The following is a 9,508-nucleotide window of genomic DNA, read 5'->3' on the forward strand; positions in this document are numbered from 1 at the left end:
TATTAAGCCTTATTATTATAATTTTCCTATTAGTTTCTTTGGGGCAGATTCAATTAGCTGCAGTGTTTACCATGCAGCTAAAGTTCCAGGATTCACGCCCAGAGCTATTGAATTGATCTGAAATTTCGCAGCATGGTAAACCCGAGGCTAACCTTCGTTAGCCAATAGATTCCAGGTCAAGAGCTCCATCACCTTATCTGTGTTCATTTTCTACTTGTCATCATCAACAGTGTGGCCTTGCCTTATAAACTAAAACAGGCATGCCTACGTTTATATAGTAACTCCTATAGAAGGCGACGTTCTTGGCGCCTTTCCAGACCTTTAATTGCAGCCTGTAAAAAATTATTAAAATAAAGATGAACATAGCTAGCACCAGAAGCACAAACAAAACTTTAAGAGCTATGTGTGCAAATGCTAGGAGTTTAGGAAATAAAATCCCAGAACTAATTGCAATAATGACAAGGGATGAACTGGATATTGTGGCTATTACAGAGACATGGTGCAATGAAAATCATGACTGGGACATAGCTATACCAGGATATACTTTATTTAGGAAGGACAGAATGGGAAGAATCAGAGGAGTGGTTGCAATATATGTGAAAAAAATCATAAAGACTACCTTAATTCAAAGTGTGGAAGAAAAAATTAAGGCCCTTTGGGTGACCATAGAAACAGGGGAGAAGGTGATTCTTCGTATAGGGGTGATCTACAGACCACCAGGCCAGGAAGAGGAACTTGACAAGAGCCTATTGCAGGACATCAAGAAAATGGCATTAAAAGGAGAGGTGATAATCATGGGAGACTTTAATCTACCTGATGTAAACTGGGAGCTGCCTGTTGCAAGTTCCACCAGAAGTAGGGACATTCTGAATTCCTTGCAAGAAGCATCCCTCCAGCAATTGGTGAGGGAGCCCACTCATAAAGGACGCAATATTAGACTTAATACTTACAAATGGTGACAGAATATCTGTGACTGAAAACCTGGGATCCAGTGACCATCAAGCAGTATGGTTCAAAATAAAGACAGAGACCGACTCATCGCACACAAAAACAAAGGTGTTAGATTTTAGGAAGGCTGATTTAGTAGAGATGAGAAACTCTGTAAGGGATTCTTTGGCAGAGTGGAGGAACATGGAAGGAGTGCAGGAGAAGTGGGAAAAATTAAAAAGTGCAATACTGAAAGCAACAGAACTTTGTGTCAAAAGAGTTAGAAAAAACACAAGGAAAAGGAAGCCATTGTGGTTTGTGAAATAAGTAGCAAGTAGTGTGAAAGCAAAAAAGTTGTCCTTTAAGAAATTTAAGCAGACATAGAATAATGAGGACAAAGTGGTGTATCATGTTAGACAGAAGGAGGCTAAGAAGGTAATCAGATGTGCAGAAGCACAGGCTGCGGAGAAAATGGCCCAGTCAGTGGGTAAAGGGGGGGAAACTTTTTTTTAGGTATATAAGTGAAAGCAGAAAAACAAAACGTGGAATAATAAGACTAAAAACAGAGGGCCTTATTCTAGTTCACTCTTTCTGACAAAATCCTTCTTTGATGGACAAAACCATGTGCACTGCAGGTGGGGCAGATGTTACTTGTGCACAGAGAATTAGATTTGGGTGGGGTTTTACTTCAAAGTGAGATCTACATTGCAGTGTAAAAATAAGGCAGCCAGTATTTACCCTGCACAGAAACAAAACAACTCACCCAAATCTAATTATCTCTGCACATTTTACATCTGCCCCCCTGCAGTGCACATGGTTTTGTCCATCTAAGAAGGATTTTGTCAGAAAGAGTGAACTAGAATAAGGCCCAGAGAGTGGAAGTCTTCTTGAGGGGGACAATGTAATGGCAGATCATATTAATAATTATTTCTGCTCAGTATTCACTGCTGAAAGAGAGGGGAAGGGCCCACAGATAAGTTGCAAGTATAGTCAGAAAACTGAGGGAGAAACCAGTACATTTACAGAGGAGAAAGTCCTCAAAGAACTCTCAAAACTGAAAATGTATACGCTTCGGGGTGACGTTGACCGTGGCGTTGTGTTAACAATTGGGGGGAATGGGTGGGTATACAATAAAAAATCGGGTCTGGGGGGCATTTAACATTGGGTCCAATGTAAAATCAGGTCTCAGGGAGCATTTTTACATTGGGTCCAATGTAAAAAATCGGGTCGGTCGGTCGCGTTGCATCGCATGCCATTATAATGGCATGCGATGTGACCGATTTTTTATTTGTACGGGAAACGTCTTTAAAGCCCGAAAATCGGGTCGGTCGGGTCCCATCGCATACCTTAAGTTATGGTATGCGATTGGACCCGACGGGCGCCCTGCTAGGAAACAAGTACCGAAAAATCTACTGTGCAGCCAAGGAAATATCGAATTTGATCTAGTAAATCGAATGTGTACAATGTACCATGAATGTATATCGAATTCAATATCGAATTCGATATCTAATGCAAAAGTACAGATCTAAAGCCAAATCGAATGGGAAGATCTCATGCCAGATCTAATAGAAAATTGAATCTAACATTGAATCAAAAGCAAATCGATGTGTGTGTATGGGCCTTTAAAGTTAAAGAAAAAAAAACCCACTTATGGTGGGTATTCGCTCTCCTGTTTTATGACCTATATTATTAGAAAACTGCGAAAATGGGTGACCTGTGATCTGTTACCAGTGAAAAGTGCAGGTGAAAATAGGGAAATCAGCCTGTACCCCCCCAAAATGGCAAAGCAATATACAGTAGGATAAACGTACGGTACAAAAGTATATTAACGGGCATAACAATTTTTTTTGTTGGGACTTAACCAATGCCAACATCTCTGTGAGATATGTGCATAATATCCGCTAAAAATGACGGTGGTTGTTATAGAGATTCTAATAAAAAATGCTGTGTAAAAAATATATACGGTAAACATTACAGGTCATTATGATGCCTGGCAATTTTCACACCTATTTTCTACAAATTCACTTGGCATCGAAAGGGTTAATGCTCTCATAAACTGTGGCGTACATAAAAAATGGGTAAAATTATACCAAGTAAAGGCAATTTACAAAACCTTGCAAATCAACAGATTACTCCCACCTGCAAGCCTAAAAACACTTGTCCCACTCATAAAGTACCCCAATATACCTGTCCCATACCTTGTACCCCCATTTCCATCACTTTACACTGTTTTACCATAAAACTGACATCTCGTTATTGGCTAATTAAAAATAATGAAAAACTTCAAAAGGCCTAATTAGTCATTAAGGGGAGTGGTCAAGAGCTTCAGAACCAAGTCCTGACTTGTTTTCTTGTTACGGCCACTAGGTCTACAAACATTGGGGTGACAAGCATTAGGTCAGTCATGTCGGCGTTCCTGCATGTCGACCTTAATGCATGTCTACCATCATTCTGTCTACCCAATGATCCATACCCGTTTTCCCCAACTTTTCACCTGCTCAGTGTAGGTGATGAGAAAATCACATATCGCTGTATGGGGATGCAGCAGGAGATTACACGTAGATGCCTCCTGCTGCAGTAATGATCTGACCTTCGACCTACTGTAGGCTTCGGGTTGGCGTTGAGCTTAGCGTGGCGTTAACAATGGGGGGGCATTTGAGATAGTAATTACCCATCAGGGTGGGTATACAATTACAAATCGGGTCTGTGGAGGCATTTAACATTGTTATCAGCCATGAGGGTGGCTGTACAATTAAAAATCGGGTCGATTTGGTCGCATCGCATGCGATCGACAGGATTTTTCCGACCCAATTTCATACAATTAAAATCGGTGGCGCCCTGCTAGGAAACAAGTACCGATTTTTCTGTTCGATTTTGTGAAAACGGGAGCGCGCATCGGATCGAATGCAAATCGAAAGTGACACAAAAACCATTCGATTTTGTTTAGGATTCGTTTTGATTTTGCTTCTATAAGCAAAATCGTATTGAAAATCGGGAAAAACTGATGCATGTGTACAGGGCTAATCTGTGATCGCAGCTGATTGGATACTCCGCTCAGACTTATCCTTATCACCACCGGCACAAGATACTCCCGGATTCTTGGTTGATTTGTCAATTTTAGTTATTGTAGTTTCCCATTTTCCAGATACAGAGGGGGAAATTTCTATTGAAAAAGGTCGGATGCATATGTTCGCAGCCGAGCGAACAGGTAATCCCCACTCGGCCGAACGCGCTCTGAAAAATAAGTCCATACTTACTTTTCAGTTGCCCGCTATCTGTTGAATTGGGGTCGGGCGCTGACGTCAAGTGACGTCATCTGTCCACCACAAGCAGCCATCGCCATGCCTACGTTCCAGCGTTTTTATGTGGCGCCCTTAAAACACTGGGCATTCCCCTGCTGCAGCCACTAGTGCTCCCCTCCTTCATGGAAGGGATAGGCGAGTGTGAAACTCATCAAAGCTGATTGCTCCTGGAGTTTGCACATGCGCTTACAGATAGCGCAGGGCTTGTCTTTGCTGGGGATGGCGGAGGACTCGCCACCCGCCATCCCCCGCCCCGCGCCATCTGTATGTCGGAAGGGGACGCGCGTGCACGAGGTGCACGCGCGTCCCGTTCCGACGGAGCTTTTGCCCGGGTCCCCGCCGGCTTCCCCGGGTCCCCGCCGGTCCACACCGCCCCCCCGCAGCCCCCCGCAGCCCTGCCCGTCTCCCTGAAGCTGGAGACGGGCAGGACTGCACCCGCCGCGCCGCCTCGCCGCCCGGCTATTGAGACGCTCGTGCGTGGGAGACGCACGAGCGTCTCATTCAGCCAGAGCGCCAGATTGCTGGCGGATCGCCAGGGACACGGTCCTGGCGCTCCGCCAGCAATAACAAGCCCTGCTCCATCTGTATGTGCATGTGCCCCGAACATCGGCAAAGGGGCTGAATTCGGTCCCATACGAACGGGTCTGAATCGGCTCCGTTGCCCATAGCAACCATTTAAAATCGACTTCTTATTTATTTAGCACCGTCTAGAACAGTGATGGCTAACCTTGACACTCCAGCTGTTGTTGAACTACACATCCCAGCATGCCCTGCTACAATTTTACTATTTGGTCATAAATCTGATGCAGGGCATGCTGGGATGTGTAGTTCAACAACAGCTGAAGTGTCAAGATTAGCCATCACTGTTCTAGAAGATAATAGGTATTGGTTGCTATGGGCAACATCCAATCTTAAATAGAACTCTTAGTAAATTTCCCCCACAGAAACTTCATTTAATAAGAAAATGTTATTATACAGTATTTGATAGCATCTCATAATTTCACATATTGTCATACCACAGATGTTTTGTATAATTAAAATAACAATTTCAGACACACACAGCTTATTGTTTGAGACTTCAAATTGTGAGTCCTGAGGCAAATATTTGTCAGTGAATCTCACAGTGAGCAGCCACATGTTAATAAATAAACAGAAGTATTAGGGATTCTTATTGCACAAGTTATTGCTGTGTGAGGTGCCTCAGGTTCTCCTAATGCGTTGTGGGCTGTAATGCTTGGCTGCACTGCCAGAATGTCGAAGAAAAAAGTGAGTGTTCTAATTCAACTTGATGAACAGTGGACAGAAATGTATGCCTACAGTATGATATGTATTCTCCATGGAGAATTACTCTAGGTACAATGCTGCATCTGGGGCCCCACATATATTTCATACCCTCCTGTATTCTGCAGCAGACTCCCTGAAATAACAGCAATCTCCCTCTCTCCCTCAAGATGATACTCAAATCTATCTATCAACCCCAGAGATGTCACCAGTGGTTTTGGGCCGAGTCTCTGAATGTCTCTCTGCCATCTCATCTTGGATGTCTTGTTGCCATCTCAAACTCAATATTTCCAAAATAGAATTACTTATATTCCCGCCAGCTAGGAACAGTTACCATCCTGACATCTCCATTGCTGTTGACAACTCGATAATCTACCCTACCCCACATGCTCGTTTCTTAGGGGTCATCCTCGACTCTGAACTGTCCTTTTGTTCCCCACATTCAATCTGTCTCCAAATCATGTTACATGCATCTAAAAAAACATATGCAAAAATCCAAAATACGACCCTATATCACACAAGACACTACCAAGTCTCTTACCCATGCACTCATTATATCCCACATTGATTATTGCAATAGTCTCCTAACTGGTCTTCCCAAGAACAGACTCTCGCCACTGCAATCCATTTTAAATGCTGCTGCTAGGCTGATCTTCCTAGCAAGACGCTCATCGTCTGCTGATCAGCTCTGCCAGTCCCTCCATTGGTTACCTGTATCTTACCGTATTCAATATAAAACCCTTATGCTAACATATACAGCTATTAACCATACTGCACCAGCTTATATCTCTTTACTTATCACAAAATATCTCCCATCTCGGCCACTCCGCTCTGCACATGATCTGCGTCTCTCTTCTGCATGGATCACCAGCTCCCATTCACTATTACAGGACTTTCATCGGGCTGCTTCCATCCTATGGAATGCCCCTCCGCGCACAATAAGACTCTCCAATAGCCTCCAAACTATCAACTGTTCCATGAAAACTCACCTCTGCAGGCAAGTCTATCATATTTAAGTTCCACATGCATAACCCTCCGAGGCACTTATGTATTATATAGCTTCCCTTCTGGATCTACAAGCTATGCTATTACTGGTGCCTGTCCTTGTGTTTCTCTCCTATATCCCTATAGACTGTAAGCTTGTAAAGTGCAATGGAATCTGCTGCGCTATATAAGAAACTGTAAATAAATACATAATAACAGCTTGCCTTTTACATTACTCTTCACTTTCAGGGGGAGATTCTCTAAGCTAAAAATGCTGTAAAAACCCCGTTATCTGGGTTTTTAACGTATTTTGGGATGCTTCAAGCATCCCCCGCCGGGTTACCGGGTAACCCGGCAGGGGGCATCGGGCATCGCCAGAAAAATATGGCGATGCCCCATAGAAGCCTATGGGCTTCTACCGCATCCCACCGCCGCCCCGCACGGACCCCCGCCGCCCCACATCGCCCCCACCCCCCTCACCTGTGTCCGGGCAGCACAGAGCTGTGCTGCCCGGACCTGTGACCTCCTCCCTGCACTGATCCTCTTCCGGGTGCAGGGAGGAGGAGAGCCCGGTGCAGCAGCGCCGGGTGTGGGAGGGAGGGGGGAGCCGCCGGGACCTGCTGGGACCCGGCGACTCTCACCGCAAAGGACAGAGTTGTCCTTCGCTATTATTATCGCATATGTTAGAACATATGCGATAATTATAATTGCGAAGGGGGGCGGAGATTCTTAGAGAATCTCCCCCTCAGTCTCTGTAGCTGTCCTGCCATCTCTGTCTTCTCATACTCGGGGCCTGATTCAGACCTGTATGCTAGGCTGCATATGTTCGCAGCCTAGCACACAGGTAAACTCTGCCTGCTTGCTGGCCATCTGACCGAAAGCCCGCTCCCCCCCACACACACACACACGAATCCCCACATTTGCATGCAAGGGATGTGTAAGCACATGTACACATACACTCGTATGTGGCTGCACGGGTGAAAAATCATTCGATGTACAATGAATTTGGGGCGGGTGGTGACATCATGTGACATCAGCTGCCCGCCCCAAGCAGGCATCGCCAGAAAAATATGGCGATGCCCCATAGAAGCCTATGGGCTTCTACCGCATCCCAGCGCCGCCCCGCAACGACCCCCCGCACGGACCCCCGCCGCCCCGCATAGCCCCCTCCCCCTCTCACCTGTGTCCGGGCAGCACAGAGCTGTGCTGCCCGGACCTGTGACCTCCTCCCTGCACTGATCCTCTTCCGGGTGCAGGGAGGAGGAGAGCCCGGTGCAGCTGCAGCAGCGCTGGGTGTGGGAGGGAGGGGGGAGCCGCCGGGACCTACTGGGACCCGGCGACTCTCACCGCAAAGGACAGAGTTGTCCTTCGCTATAAATATCGCATATGTTAGAACATATGCGATAATTATAATTGCGATGGGTGGCGAAGGGGGGCGGAGATTCTTAGAGAATCTCCCCCTCAGTCTCTGTAGCTGTCCTGCCATCTCTGTCTTCTCATACTCGGGGCCTGATTCAGACCTGTATGCTAGGCTGCATATGTTCGCAGCCTAGCACACAGGTAAACTCTGCCTGCTTGCTGGCCGTCTGACCGAAAGCCCGCTCCCCCCCCCCCCCACACACACACACACGAATCCCCACATTTGCATGCGAGGGATGTGTAAGCACATGTACACATACCCTCGTATGTGGCTGCACAGGTGAAAAATCATTCGATGTACAATGAATTTGGGGCGGGTGGTGACATCATGTGACATCAGCCGCCCGTCCCAAGCAGGCATCGGCATGCCTGTATTGGCAGGGGTACACCCAGCATTTATATGGGTACACCCACCATTTTGTAGGCACACCCTTGAGACGATGGGCGATCCCCTGCGTCCGGCCCCTGTCTGCCCCCTCCTGAAGTGAACGTCTTGGTGAGTGTGATACTTGCCAAAGACGTTTGCTCCGGGGGATTGCACATGGGCATATTCCGCAAATGCGCATGCGAAAACCGGCCAGTGAACTGAATCACCCCCTTATTTCACAGTGTTTACTCCGATTTATCCCACCAATGCCAGTCTTAACCGAGCTCTACATAATAGGGAGCGCCAAAAGGAGGCTGATGAAACAGAGGTGGATTATGTGGGAGGGGGCATGTATTCCTGGCATCCCTTATTCAGGTGGGTCCTTTCAGCTCTTTCATTGCACGATAGCATGCAGACCAGCGGCGTAGCTCCGTTTTGGGCGCCCCCCGACGTTAGGTGGGGGCGCCCCCCGCCGCCCATGCAAACCCCCCCAATCCCCTGCAGCCTTACCTTTCGCGCTGGTCCCGGCGGCTCCGTTCTTCTGCTGAGGACCACCACAAAATGGCCGCCCCCATACAGCAGACAGTTTCTGTCTGCTGTATGGGGCGGCCATTTTGTGGTGGTCCTCAGCAGACGAACGGAGCCGCCGGGACCAGCGAAATAGGTAAGCCTGCGGGGGATTGGGGGAAGGTGTAACTATAGCACCGCAGCCATATGCACAGCGCCCCCCCGCGGTGGCGGGGGCTGCGGTGCAATAGTTACGCCACTGATGCAGACTGTACCCGTAAGTGACAGTCACATGATCGTTGAGTTCCATAAGACACCACTGGAGCCGCTGTAGTCACTGGGAACAGGAGAGTCACCACTGGGAGGTGTAGTGTTAAAGGAAAAGCCTCCAATAACCTGGCATGCACACATTCTAAGCCGGATTCATGGTGATATTACATCTCGGGTAACTATCCCCCTTTACTCTGACTTTAGTAACATCTGTGTGTATACCATTGCTGGTATAAGAGACTTTCCTTCCATTTTTATTCTGATGTGCAACTATTTGGATTATATTTGTTTTGGAGAAATAAAGAATCATTTTTACACACTACCGGGTGTGACTAATAGAACATCTAGCCCACCGTGAAATCCTTTTCTTTTTGTATTGAAAAGCGAGTGCAAATAGTGCGAGCGATGATAAACTTCTAGGCTGAGGGATGGTAGGAGTTTTGCACAGTTC

Source organism: Crinia signifera, chromosome 2 (assembly GCF_055691185.1).
Source record: "Crinia signifera chromosome 2, ASM5569118v1, whole genome shotgun sequence".
In the NCBI taxonomy this organism is placed as follows: domain Eukaryota; kingdom Metazoa; phylum Chordata; class Amphibia; order Anura; family Myobatrachidae; genus Crinia; species Crinia signifera.